Genomic DNA, 13,596 nt, shown 5'->3' with positions numbered 1-13,596 from the left:
CGCCCACTAGTGGTGTGATTATCTGGTGAGAAGCTGCTGCTGACATCGGGGACATCGGTGGTTAGACTTTTGAGGTCTTCGGCTGGATCACGTATCTCACTGTGAGGGGGGAAACGGACCTCGTAAACATAAGATTGTTTCACCAGTCTGTGGCCATCACAACAAATTCTGACCATGCACAAAGTGCCATGATATCTTATTCTCACCCACGAAATGACGCACGTCAACCTGAAGTTGTTTTGGGAGTTGAATGTATTTGTTCAAGAAGAGATTTTTAGTCACAACAGCTCTAACAAATTGTTTTTTGAATTGAAGCAGCATGTTCACAGAAACGGAAGAGCCTGGGTTTCTGTATGGGAGGAGAAATCATGGTCTAGATTACACATCTTATCATGATGTGCAGTCAACAATACTGGTGAATATTTCAGACTGACAGATAGTTTATTGATCCCCAAAGGGAAATTCAACGTCGCAGCATAACACAGCACATACGCTAGAATGTAAACAGGATGATAAAATAACAAATCCACATGACTAAAAAGAACAGTAAAATATACTAAAGATACTAAAACAAGGATCCACATGAATGTACTGAGGATGTATAAGCATGAGGTGCTTGCAGTGACGGGGCAAGGGACAGACCCTGTGATTCAGTATGAGGTGTGTGTCAAGGTGGTAGTGCAGGTCCTTTCGCCACTACAAAAAGGCGTGGCGAAAGGACCTGCCCCGGTCACTTACAGGCTAACGAGTTTTGGCTAAAAACGGTGAACTCGAACTTTCTCAAAATGCATCCGAATGACATGATTTTGGCAACTCAACGTATGTACTCCCAATAGTCCGAAAAATTGATCTAAAGTGCATTTCACTCCGGATTATCCCTTTAAGGAAGGTCATGGAAGTGTAGAAGAGGGTGATCCCGATAGACTAGCAGAGAAGTCAGACACGATAACTGAATACAAATTGACTGTATACAGATTTATATAGTTATCTGTATGACTACTTCATGTGTGTTGTTGAAGGTACAGTACTACATGGAATTTTTGTTTTGTTTAAAACATCTTAAAATGACAGAAACACCTAAGCCATGGTGATGTCCAAATATCCACTAAGTTATCTAGCTCTTTTGTTATATCACTTTGAACTGCAATGCAATGCAAGTCAAGTCAAGTCAAATCAAGTCAATGCAATGCAAGTCAATGAAGTCCCATGGCTGTGATGAAGACAACTCGAAGCCTATATGCTACAGTACATAGCACCTTTAACCTTTGGTGTCTTTGGGTCCTGATGTGAGGCCTACTCATTCAGCTACAAGAATTGATGAATGAACATGTTTTAAATTTGGATTGTTATTTGTGACCAATAAACATGCCATTTAGATCAGACAAACATACTAAGGGCTACGTAAAAGTACGGTAAGGTATTCAGCAAATGGTTTAGTCCAAAGTTACTCACGTAGACGTGCAATGGCTGTTATTCAAATCCACCTTCAGTGCTTTCACAACAGCATCGCTATCTGCTAAACAGGTACCATCGGGACACCACCAGATAGAACGAGCACCATAATAAAAAGAATGTGTTGGGCACTCAGGACATGCGTAAACTTTATTCATCTAAAGAGGAGAAACACACTATTAGCATAACACACTCACACTGGACCATTTACGGTTATGTTGCTTATGTTGCTTAGCAGACGCCTTTATCCAAAGCGACATACAAACAAAAACAATGCAATAATTGATTTAGCAGTCGATCAGACTATAGTGTCGACTAAAGAGAATAGCAACATAAACAATATCAATATCAGCAAAGCTAATGAAAATAAACAATAACTAAGTGGGAGAATAGTAAATAAACAATACAGTCATTCAATCAACAATACAATAATAATAACTATGGAATAATAAGCAATAAAAAAAAATTGTCAATTTAATCAATGGCCTAATGGAAACAAAACAATGCAATAAAATACAAACCATTTACAGAATCAGGTTTGCTAAGATATACTGGTCATGTCTACACAATACAACTAACTGCATATTTGGAAAGCAATTGACCTCAATTTCTCTATGTACTGGTTTACTTGGTAGCCCTCACCAAATCCACAACTTCAGATTTCAGGCTCTGGGAGTAGGTTGACTTTGGGTCCAGGAGTGAGCTGTTGAAGGGTCGGTTGATGACATTCAAGCAGACATAAAAGTTAGACTTTTCATCAGCCAGAGTAGACTCCCCTGTAGGGAGAAGATGTAAACCGTTATGCAGTGATGCATCTCATGATTTATTAAAACAATGTAGATTACATGTAATTAGCCATATACATCACACACAGTAACTCCATCTACTGTAGTACTATAATGCAAGGTGTATAACAGTGTTGCCTGTCCGAATCAAATAACGCAATTATCCAGCAATTATTCCTATAAGCATTATAACGGGAACACTCATTGAGGAATTTGGACACATTGGACTCACTTCTTTTTAGCTACCTATAACAATATGTTTATTTACACAATTATTTTATAAGGAGTACATTTATATAACTCTTAATTGAATGATCTTAATTGATTAATTGAATGGCTATAACAAAAATGTTGAACACGAGAGGAACTCACCGGACACCTGCAATATCGCAGTGCACATGATTCCAAAACACAGGATCAGACTTGTTGGATATGCCATCTTCCTCACCTTCAGATGAACTGACCGGTAAATCAAAAATGGTCTTTCTTCCCTAAGAAGAGTTATTCTGCCACAGTCTTGGGAGATGCAATGGCCCGTCTCAGGTGAAAACTCAAACTTAATGTCAGGTCAGGCATTTTATACCATGGAGGTGTTGCTCGTAAACCCTATTGTGTGGTGGCGTGACCACTGATGTGATAAGATAGTAACAAAAATTACAATTTGTCCTTTGTGTTAGAGGTTCAGGAGAACTATATCTCTAAGGATAGGCTACATAACCATATCATTGAACTGTAGATACGTTTGTGATATTAGCATACAGACTGCAGATAACTTTAGGATATCAATATGGACTGTATTTGTGAAAATTATCTCATTTTCTTATTACACTGCTCTTCAGAGTGCTGCAGAAAGTTCCATTCACATGAATGGGCCTTCCCAACGTTCGGAGGTCTGATATTATTTTAATCAAATTAGCCCTACATCATCACATACCCTTCACCATAGCTAGAGATGGGCATGGTGCTTTTTCCAGTAGGCCTATTAGCCTGTTTGATGCTCATTGAGCTCAATGCTATGGTGAAGGGTATTTTAATTCCAAAAGCCAAGGGAACTTTATCAAAATGCATAACATCCTGGATCCATGAAATAGCTGGCCTTTAAAAATAAAAACATATAAAAAATCTTCCTGCTCCTATGGGAATTGAACATGTTGTCAAATACTTCCTTCCTCCTAGCATTTAAGGAAGAACATTTATTTATTCACGATACATTCTTCAATCAATCACAAAGAAAATTGGTGTCCTAAAAAGGTTTGATTTTTATTCATTCTTTTAATTAAGGCATTAAAGGGGCACTTCACCGATTAGCATTAAGCTTTGCATCTTGAGAAAACCAGTCATGTTTTTGAATGGTTGTGCATCATTCCCTCAGTTTGCCTTGAGATGGGAGAAATACGGATTTCAATGTTGGACTTCCTGCTTTCAATGATGTAGAAATCATCATTTTACATCATTGAAAGCAGGAAGTCCTATTCATGGGTTTCATTTAAATCCGTATTTCTCCCATCTCAAGGCAAACTGAGGGAATGATGCACGACCATTCCAAAACATGACTGGTTTTCTAAAGATACAAGTGCTAATCGGTGAAGTGTCCCTTTAAGATCAATTGTCATATGATGATTTTATATTCCTCTTTTTAGGCAAGTTTAGCATGGTATCAAATACATGTTCTCCCCACTGAAGAGTTTGGTTCCAACATCCAAAATGTATATCCACCATTTTAATGATTTTTTCTATTTTTATTTTTTACAATTAACAAATATGTTTTTGTCCAAGTAATATCAGTAGAAATGTCATTGGAAATTATTATTTGATTTATCTTTACTCAATCAAAACAACAGTTACGTTTCTCGCTTGGCTGTAATGGCATGGTATGGCCATGTGGTGGCGATCTGAATAGTTTAGTTTCAAATGTATGACAAGGAAGAACAATGCAGTTGTGTTGATAGGGGAAGCCTGGCTTCCCTTGGCTCCCGGGAGAAAACGCCACTGGTTAATACTAACTTGTTTCAGTGTGCGACATTCAGTTTGTTAAATGAAAATGTAAACAAACCTTAGCTGTACTAAGATGGCGACCACCGGCTCCAGGGACGATCCCTCTGCTCACCCTGTAAATGCCCTACATCGCTGGACAATGAAGGTGTTTTTTTTTATGATGTACTGACACAGGGCCACAGAGGCTAGAATGTTTTTTCTTCCAGGCGGATTGCAAGATCTCTAAACTGACCATATATCAGCCCTCTAAGTCATACTAACCTAGACATACAATTGAGCCCCAGCACCAGGTCTTGTTAGATTGGGTGCAAAAGTAGATCAACATGAAATTTGAGTGCTGTAGACCATTATTTGCCAAGATATGCCCATGCGTTTTTAAAAATCCCCTATGTAAACTCCCCATAGGACTTTTGGCAATCCAAAATGCATACTGACAATCAAATGCTTACTGCACATGAACCCCTTTGTGTAGAAGCATAATCTTGGTCTCAAATTAAAGGTAACACTCTGAGGTTTCTTGTAGAATTTTAGTTCTGACAATGTAAAGCAGATTGTACATAAAAAAGATGGTCAATTTTGGATTCCCAAGAGTCCAATCTTTCAGAAAATGTATGACATTGTGGGTTATAACACTGTAATAACTCTCACCATTGACGCCGGCGGGACGGTGTGAATTAAGCTGGCTATTGTTCCACCAAGGGAAAAAAGTTTCTGGGGGGGAGTGAGATCATGGTACGAAGGACCATAGGGTGACATTTCTCTGAACCATCCCTTTAGCTTGAGTTGCTGGTTCCCATAGCTAAAGCAGCCAGGCAGCTACCAAACATCACCAAACATTATTGTTTGTTTTTCTCATATTGTTATAGTTTTTAAAATACTTGTTTGCTTTCTTTTCTCATATGTTTACACTTTTACAAGTTAGCCGACACATTTTTCTTAGAAGAAAGCACACTATTTAGTTATGCACAATAACACACAATAACACTGCTCTTAGATCAAAACTTGTCAATGCAAATTTTTTTAGTCAGTCAGTCAATGGAACAAACAAGCAAAAACAACTCAATGATATTCAAACAATATTACATTTATTCAGTTGTGTTGATGAACACCTTGATGCGCCCTCTAGTGGTCAATTATCTGACGAGAGGCAGCTGCTGTCGTCAGGAAGACCAATGGCTAGGCTTCTTGGTTCTGCTCCACAATTGGTGCAACTGTGAGACAAAAATAGACCTTAGACATCAGCTCTTAATCTTCCCTGTGTTAGTCAGAACATGTTATACATACATATATTACAGTACCAAAATCATTCCTGTGAAATTCTCACCTGTGACCGTTTCAATGGCAACCTGAAATTGTGGTAGATGTTGAGAGTATTGGTGGTTGAAGATACTTTGAACCACAATACTGTCTATGTCAATGCTGAAACCAAGTGTGAGCTTCACAAACACTGAGGCGTCCCCAGTGCTGAATGAGAAAAGACACTGCTTTAGAGGCACTGCAGTCAACAATATTGTACATGTGTATATATAACAAACATTATACTACAAAGCAAATTTACAATATGGTATAGATTTACAATTTCATCTGTATGACTAATCTTATGTGTTGTTGTTGACCTTTGACCTTTGGTGTGTCATTACCTGTGTTGAGTTACAGGACCTGAGGTGCGTTCTAATTCACAAACATAGGCGAACATTTGCTAATATTTACAAAGAGGTTTCTGTTTTTAACTTTTGGCAGTGTTGCAGCAAATTTGCGGCAACATCATATGCAAATTAGGTCCATCACCAGAAATTCCCTGGAAGTTTGCTATGTGTGGTGGCAAATCACTGGCGAACACATTTGACACTTGTGACAAAGTTCTGGCAAAACTCACTGTTGCCAGAACTTTTCTGAAAGTTTGCCTCTAGCGGCCAACATTGTTTAACTTCTGGCAATATTTTCTAGTGAACTCATTTGTTTCCCATTAATCACCCACACATTTGCTGCAAATCGGCCGCAAACATTGGACTTTTGTAAAGGCATTTGGCTACCTCAGTGTAATATCTGTGGCCCCAGTATAGAACGATTTTGTGAGGCACCCAGAGCATCCATACACTTTATCCATCTAAAAACAACAACAACAACAACAAAAATAGCATTAGCCTCTCACATCAGTGGTTCATCTCCACAATCTAATGGTTACATGAACATATTTGAGAGGGCACTTTTAATCCAAATCAACTGAAGTGAATACATTTTCACACATGCTGTCCACAACTTCAACACTTCTTAAAGGAACACTAATGCAAGAATTTCACCTTAAAGATACACTAGAAAGCAAGATTTTCACCTTACGTTTCAGGAGTATATTTTATGGTAAATGGAATTGTAATAGGCAAATCGTTCACCTAGCATAGCCATACAGAATAGACATACCGAGGAAAAAACACCAAACATCACCTTGTCAGTAGATGTAGCTCTTTGGGGGTAGCTCTGCACACAATGAAGCATTTTCATTGTGTGCAGGGGGAACAAGCCATGGGAAGTAGGCTATTTTCAACGGCAGAGTAAAATATGAATATATTGCGATTCTAGGGAACTCTACAGACGCCAAAAATACCTGAACCTGCATAGTGTACCTTTAAGACCAACCTCAGTTACTCTAGAAACTGGTGTTACTGAGAGAGGACTCACCAAATCATTAACCTCAGACTTGAGGCTTTTGTCTGAAGAGGGATTCAGGGCTGAGTTGGAGATAGTCATCTCAAAGTGAAAGAAACGTGACACCTGTTGAGTGTCCAATGCAGCGCCACCTGCAGGGCAAAGTGACCAGAAATGTTAAAGTGTAACTGCACCCTAGAATATGTTTTTTGAGCTGTTGATTGATTGAAATGATTCATAAGTGGTGACCTACACTATTACCAGGGTTAATATTGACAAACATTGTGTTTCTCGACAAAAGTAACATTTCGTATGATTTCGTATTGGAGATATAGCTCTCCGAGCCTTCTACAGGTTGAAACATGCCATGGCATGTTGGTCCAAAATACTATTGGAATGCTGACGTTGTCCTGCACTTCTCGTCCAACACTATACGTCACCGGGTCGTTACAAATTAGGAATGAAACGGCCCAACACTTGCTGCCCTGATTAGCCTACCTGTGATAAGCCATGTCTGTAGCACTCATTCCCTGATTGACACGAAATCACCATGGTTGATTGACTGCAGCACTCCCTTCCAAATTTCAGAACGTCCTACCCATTTTGAAAGCCTTTTTCAGAAATGTGAAGTGGGTGGAGTTATGGGGTGAAGTTACACTTCAAATCTTTTTAATGCATTGAATTAGACAGTATAGTAAAAGTATATATACTCTCTTGATCCCATGAGGGAAATTTGGTCTCTGCATTTATCCAAATCCATGAGTTAGTGAAACACTCAGCACAAAGTAACCTAGAGCAGTGAGCTGCCTGCCACAGTGGCGCACAGGGAGCAACCACTCCCCTCACCCACATTTTTCCAACTGGTCGGTAACCAAATTTGCAACCCTGGTTACAAGCCTGAAGCCCTGACCAGTAGGCCACAGCTGCTCCCAGTAAGGTGGAGAGTGACAGGGAGTGAGTGGGAGAGAGAGCGATGGGGTGGGATCAGGAAATGACCTAGGCCAGGCACATGGACCGAAGTGGTGCCTCGCTCTCTCTCGCTCGCTCTCTCTTTCTCTCAGTTAAAAGGCAGATAAGAGGAGAGCACCATTAATTCCACTCCCTATACCAACAAAACTCTAATCCCTACCTTGACCTTGAGATCAAATGGGACATTGTCACTGCTCCTCCAAGGTCCCTCTGAGTTGTTGTGTTTCACTTAAAAGTTGCTGATAACATCCTGATAATAATAGACTCATGAATTCATGAGACCTCTTCTGTGCTGAATTAGTTGTTCCAGGGCAGGTCAAGATTAGGTAAAGTGACTGAAACCCAAACACTGTGTAGCCTACTTCCAGACCTGGAAAAGTCTTACCTCATGTAACATATTTGTCACAACCATTCAATCACCTTATTAGTCTGATCAGCACACAACTCCTCAGCCAGGTATATCAGCTGATGAAATGGTACATGGTACATCGTTGAAGTCACATTATCACATACAGCGGGTGTTACATTGTGATGGCCGTTTCTTAACCAAACTGGTGCACCCCTGCCCTCACAAAAATGACTTGGGTGGTTAGGGCAGGACTGGAGAAGGAATTCTGCTAAGGGTTGTTGATTGTTACAGAGATACAGTATATGTTTTCAATTGAGGACCAGAAGATTGTTCACATTACCATTATTTACAATTCCATAATTATTTCTCATGATTATTAATCTACTTTTACTTTTACTGTAATTAATCCTTATACTTGGCAGTGAAGATCAGAGTACTTCAAAACTGCTCCTACTGTAGATGCTTTGATTGGAACTTTTACATTTACTCATATAGCAGACGCTTCTAGCCAAAGCAACATTTCAAGAGGCATTGTCCCCAGACCAACTTGGGGTTAAGTTTTTAACTTTTTAGACATAGCCCACTATGCTACCACTTCAGTGCTACTGTATAGGAGTATCAGCAGTCTTTAAAAGCACTCTTAAACTTTGGCTATTGCCCTTCGCATGAACTTCAAAGCACAGAAATTACATTATAAATGTAAATTAGGGGAACTCACTAGAGACTGCAAATATCCCAGCACACACTACACCAACACACAGGATCAGTCTTGCAGGCGGTGGCATTTTCATCATCTTCAGAGAGACTTAGCGATAAAACTCAAGGGAAAAAAAATGGCACAATAATGCCAAAAATATATGCAGTTGTTGATTGTCAAGCGACTTTTTATATGTAAGAAAGGGGGTTGCGCTTGCACAATTTCAAGAGGGAGTGGCCATAGATTATTTAAGTTGATATGTTAATAAACCAATTGAAGTACCTTTGTGTTTGAGGGACACCAACCTAGAGACAAACCAGAGAACTAAAGAAAATTGAATTTGGACACTAATCGGCGGTGATGTGGTGCTAACTGTGCCCTCTCAGTAGCTATGACTGATGTCATTATATATTTATTTGTGTGTGTTTCCTGTATTGTTGTGCTGTACTCTTGTCACTGTAGAACTCTACTTGTCTTGTTGTCATGTTGTTGTACATTGTACTGTAGCGTGTCTTGTTGCTATCCTGTTGTGTTATCCATGGTAGCAAACTATAATAAACGTCTCTATCCATCTATGGTGGACGGCACTAATCTTTTAACCCGGATAAGAGATTGCATTTATCCGTGTTTCAGAGACAGATAAGGCTTACTTCTTGTAACGGGTTCATATATGCAGATCAAATAAAACAATATGTGTGTATAATCTTAATCAGACATTAGAGTGTTATAAATCATTTTGAGAGTTCTCTTCCTGGCATGCCACTGGTATATATGAAGTAGTTAATTGGAAATCAAATCAAAGGCTTGGTGGGTGGAGATGGCTTGGTGGGTGGAACTGCTATTGTTTTATTATAATGTAGGCCTACCACAATCAGAGCAGTTCCTATTGTTTAGTATCACAGGTGAGTGCAAGAGTGTAAAAGTGTGTAAAAACAATCGCAGTACGTCATGCATCTTGGCATGTATCAGCAAAATAATCCCCTTTTTTTTGCCTAAATCATCTCCTTGCTATTTTTGGTTAACTTTTTCATGTTTTATGAGAAACCTGAATAAAATTACTTTTGCCATTATTTTTAGGAAGGTGACATTATGAAGATGGGAATAAAATACTTAAGTATTTTAGTTGCCGTAGTAGCTCGGAAATATTTAGTGTTCCACCCTGCCCCTAACATCAGAACAAAATTAATTTGACCCCTGACCCAGTTGACCTCTGACCTCACAAGGCAATGAGACAGGCATGAGGACGTATCCTGGGAATGTTTCTGTCAACACTTTATTATTGTGGTGGAGAAACCCTGCCAAAGCACAACAGTAATGTCTACAATGCTGCCTTCTTTTCATGTTCCCAAGGGTAGATGGGAAGTCTTATTTAAAGACCAGGAAGTAACCTGTTCTAAAAATGTAAATTTATATTTATTTATTTGGAGGACGTTTTTATCCAAAGCAACTTACAGTGATATAATAACATTTAAGATACAGAGCAGAGGAGACATTACCTAGGAAATACCAGTGCACCAGTCAATAGTACCATAGCCTGGGTGTCCCCATGCTGCCTTGCGCGCAATTTGATTCACGCTGCTAAGGCAGCCTGGAAAGTACCGCCGTAATTTCTGCCTCAGATAGGGAACCAATCACAGAACAGGGTGGAAAGCAAGACGATGATGAGCTACATATGCACACACACATTTGATAGACATCCGTGGTGCCCAATAAACGGATCTGGGCATATGAACGTTAGGTTCCCAGATCACATCTCATTGAGAAATGGTGGCGCTAGCCAGGCTAATAGTACCAGAGGATATAGTGCCTATGTGGCGGTTTTGGTTATAAGCTTATACCCATGATGATGCTAGATTGAACATGACATGTACATTCAATACAAGTAGGGCTTACAGTTGGCCTTTATAGTTGCCAATGTTAAAAATAGATTTAATTAGGATTTCAGGGAAAAAAATGCTATTTATCAACAAATGAATGAATCAATATATCAGGCTGTGCATATATTTATGACAGTTAAACAACAACTCAATGGATCCAGTAGTCTCTGGAAACACACAATTAGCCCTCTAGTTTGGTTTGTGTACAGCACACTCTGCTGGTTTGATTGCCTGGCTCTGTAGCTGTCGTCAGGGAAACCCATGATTAGGCTGTTGCACTCTGGTCCACAGGCTCAACTGTCAGAACAAAACACAGTTTAGAAGTAAGCGGTTTCAATGATCTTGGTAGTGGCGGTCACAACACAATCTAGATGTTAGAGTTAGATATTAGATGATTATAGTCTTAGAAATACTCACTTGTTACTTTCTGGATGTTAGGCTTATTTGGAGGCTGTACAAAGGCATCAATGAAGACATATTTGATCAGAATCCGATTTATGGATTGTGTGTTAAATCTGAGTGTCGTTCTAACAACCGTTGACTGTCCAGATTTGCTGCAAGAGAGGAGGAACTGCTTTAGAAATGAGACATCTATCGTAGGCTCTGAGCTCATAATAGCCATAATCATTTACATATACTGTAGCACATCAACTTTCATCTAACATACATTTAGTGCATCGCATCACATCACATGCACATTTCAACATTATGAATATCATCTGGACATTGTTACCTCTGATCTTTGGTTTCAATAATCACTCTAGCTGAGGAACTGGTATCCGTGTTTAAAGTTAGACTAACCATGGTTTCGATAAGAATGACGTATAGATTATGATAAATTGATACCTGAAGGTAAGGTCTGTGGCTCCACCATAGACATGGTTTGTGGGAGAGTCAGTGCCGCCGTATATGTCATCCATCTAAATAGGAAAAGAATAGTGCATTAGCCTCTCTCACATAGTTCCTCTCCAGAATATCTTCCACTGTAATGTTACACGTGAAGAGTTTTGAGAGAGGAGCTCTGACCAAAGCAACATAGCTGTTGTAAGGGTCCTGTCTTGTTTTTGTTTAGTGTCTGCTCCTCATGTGACTTCTTGATGTCTTTGTTACTTTCTGTGTCTTGTGCCATGTGTTCCTTTGTTTGTTTTGCCATGTGTCCCTGTTCCCTGTGCCAGTCTCCGCCCCTCACCTGATCCTTGTCTGTTACCCCGCGTTCACACTGTCTTTACGTCCGTCAACGGATCTCATTAGGCGAGTTCATGATGGCTGCGCAGCACAAGATGCACGATGGTCTAGATGGGTGTGTTTTCGACTCGGCAGTCGGAATCACATGGCCTCAACTTATTGCGGGAGCAAGGCGTGGCAAGGCGTGGCAAGGCGGCTGCTGAGCAGCGGCGCAGCAGCCCTCTAGGTACTGCGGAGCGCTGCGGAGCCTAGACCCTGCCTTCATGACGTCAGGTCTTTGCCCTAATTGGCTTTTACATCCCTGACGTATGTGCAGGTGTTTAGATGCCTCTTCATATCCACAAGGGTCCATGCAGGTCCGTGCCTCATGTTTCGTCACATGGTCAAGTCTAGACTACGGGAAGTAGAGAGTGTACAACTTCATAGCAGCGTTTGTATCCCCTCCCCTGCTGTCACCGGCAGCTCTCGTTGCTGCAAGAGGTCATTTGGAGTTGAACTTGAACGTGCCTAATCACTTTGCATGGGGCGGACTCGAAATGCATTGTAGGTCCGTCCGTTCCTTCAGCTCCATTGCCTCCGTCAAGAAAGTTGAGAAATACACATAAGGCAGACACAACCTCAGAGATCCGTCGACGGATGTAGACAGTGTGAACACGGGGTTATTGGTTTCCAGCCTTGTGATTAGGGCTGGGCGATATATCGATATTTTAGATATATCGATATTTTTAAAAATGAGATATGGAATTAGACCATATCGTTTATACCGATATAGTTCAAATTTGCGCTTTGATTGCTCCAGGCAAGCCGCTGGCCGGAGCTCTATGCGCTGCTCCCCGCGCCCGCCCCTCCTCTTTCTGACACAGAGCGGGGTTGCACACAGCACCTAAGTTGTGTCCCTTAAGTAGGCTATCAACCATAAGGCTTATGCGAGGAATTTATTTAAGGGTGTTGCACAAAATGTCTTAAATGGTATCCTTAGGTAAGGAAATTCGTTAAGTTATTTAGATTTTCATTTGCATTGAAAGGGATTTTCTGGCACGACAAATTCCAGTTCCCACGGAGATTGTTCGTTTTGCTAATATGTGCATGCTTTTCTGAGGGTGAAATGCGGGACTGACTGTCCAAAATAATATCAAGATATGAGCACATATTGTCTATAAAATGGTATAGCGAATAACACGACAAATCTGATTATAAACTTTGACCAGTTTGACGGGTGACGCAGCCAAACACGGCGCACCTTAGAACAGTGACGTTAATTTCACGATGTTATACTGTACATCTAATGTACCTATCAGTAGCTAATGTTAGCGATAAATAACTCAACAGGTACGTTCAACATATGCAACTAACTAGCTTGCTAATAAGTTATGCAATTAGAAAGCAATCCACCAAACATAATAGCCTACAGCTTAATGATCTATAATCTTACCGTGATAATTTTCGGTGACATTTATCCATTCATCAAGTAAATCCTGAGACATGAATTGAACTATACTAGCTAGCTAGTTAGATATTATCCTCTGGCTGTCATCCAAAGAGCAAGACCATTTGTGCACCAAAACATTTTTGTTACATGTTGCCTGGTGAACCAAACCAAAGCTCATAATGGTAGGCTATCAGTAAGGACGACTTGAGCAAGCT

The sequence above is a fragment of the Sardina pilchardus genome, chromosome 24, assembly GCF_963854185.1.
Source record: "Sardina pilchardus chromosome 24, fSarPil1.1, whole genome shotgun sequence".
Lineage (NCBI taxonomy): Eukaryota > Metazoa > Chordata > Actinopteri > Clupeiformes > Clupeidae > Sardina > Sardina pilchardus.
This window is presented reverse-complemented; position numbering follows the sequence as displayed.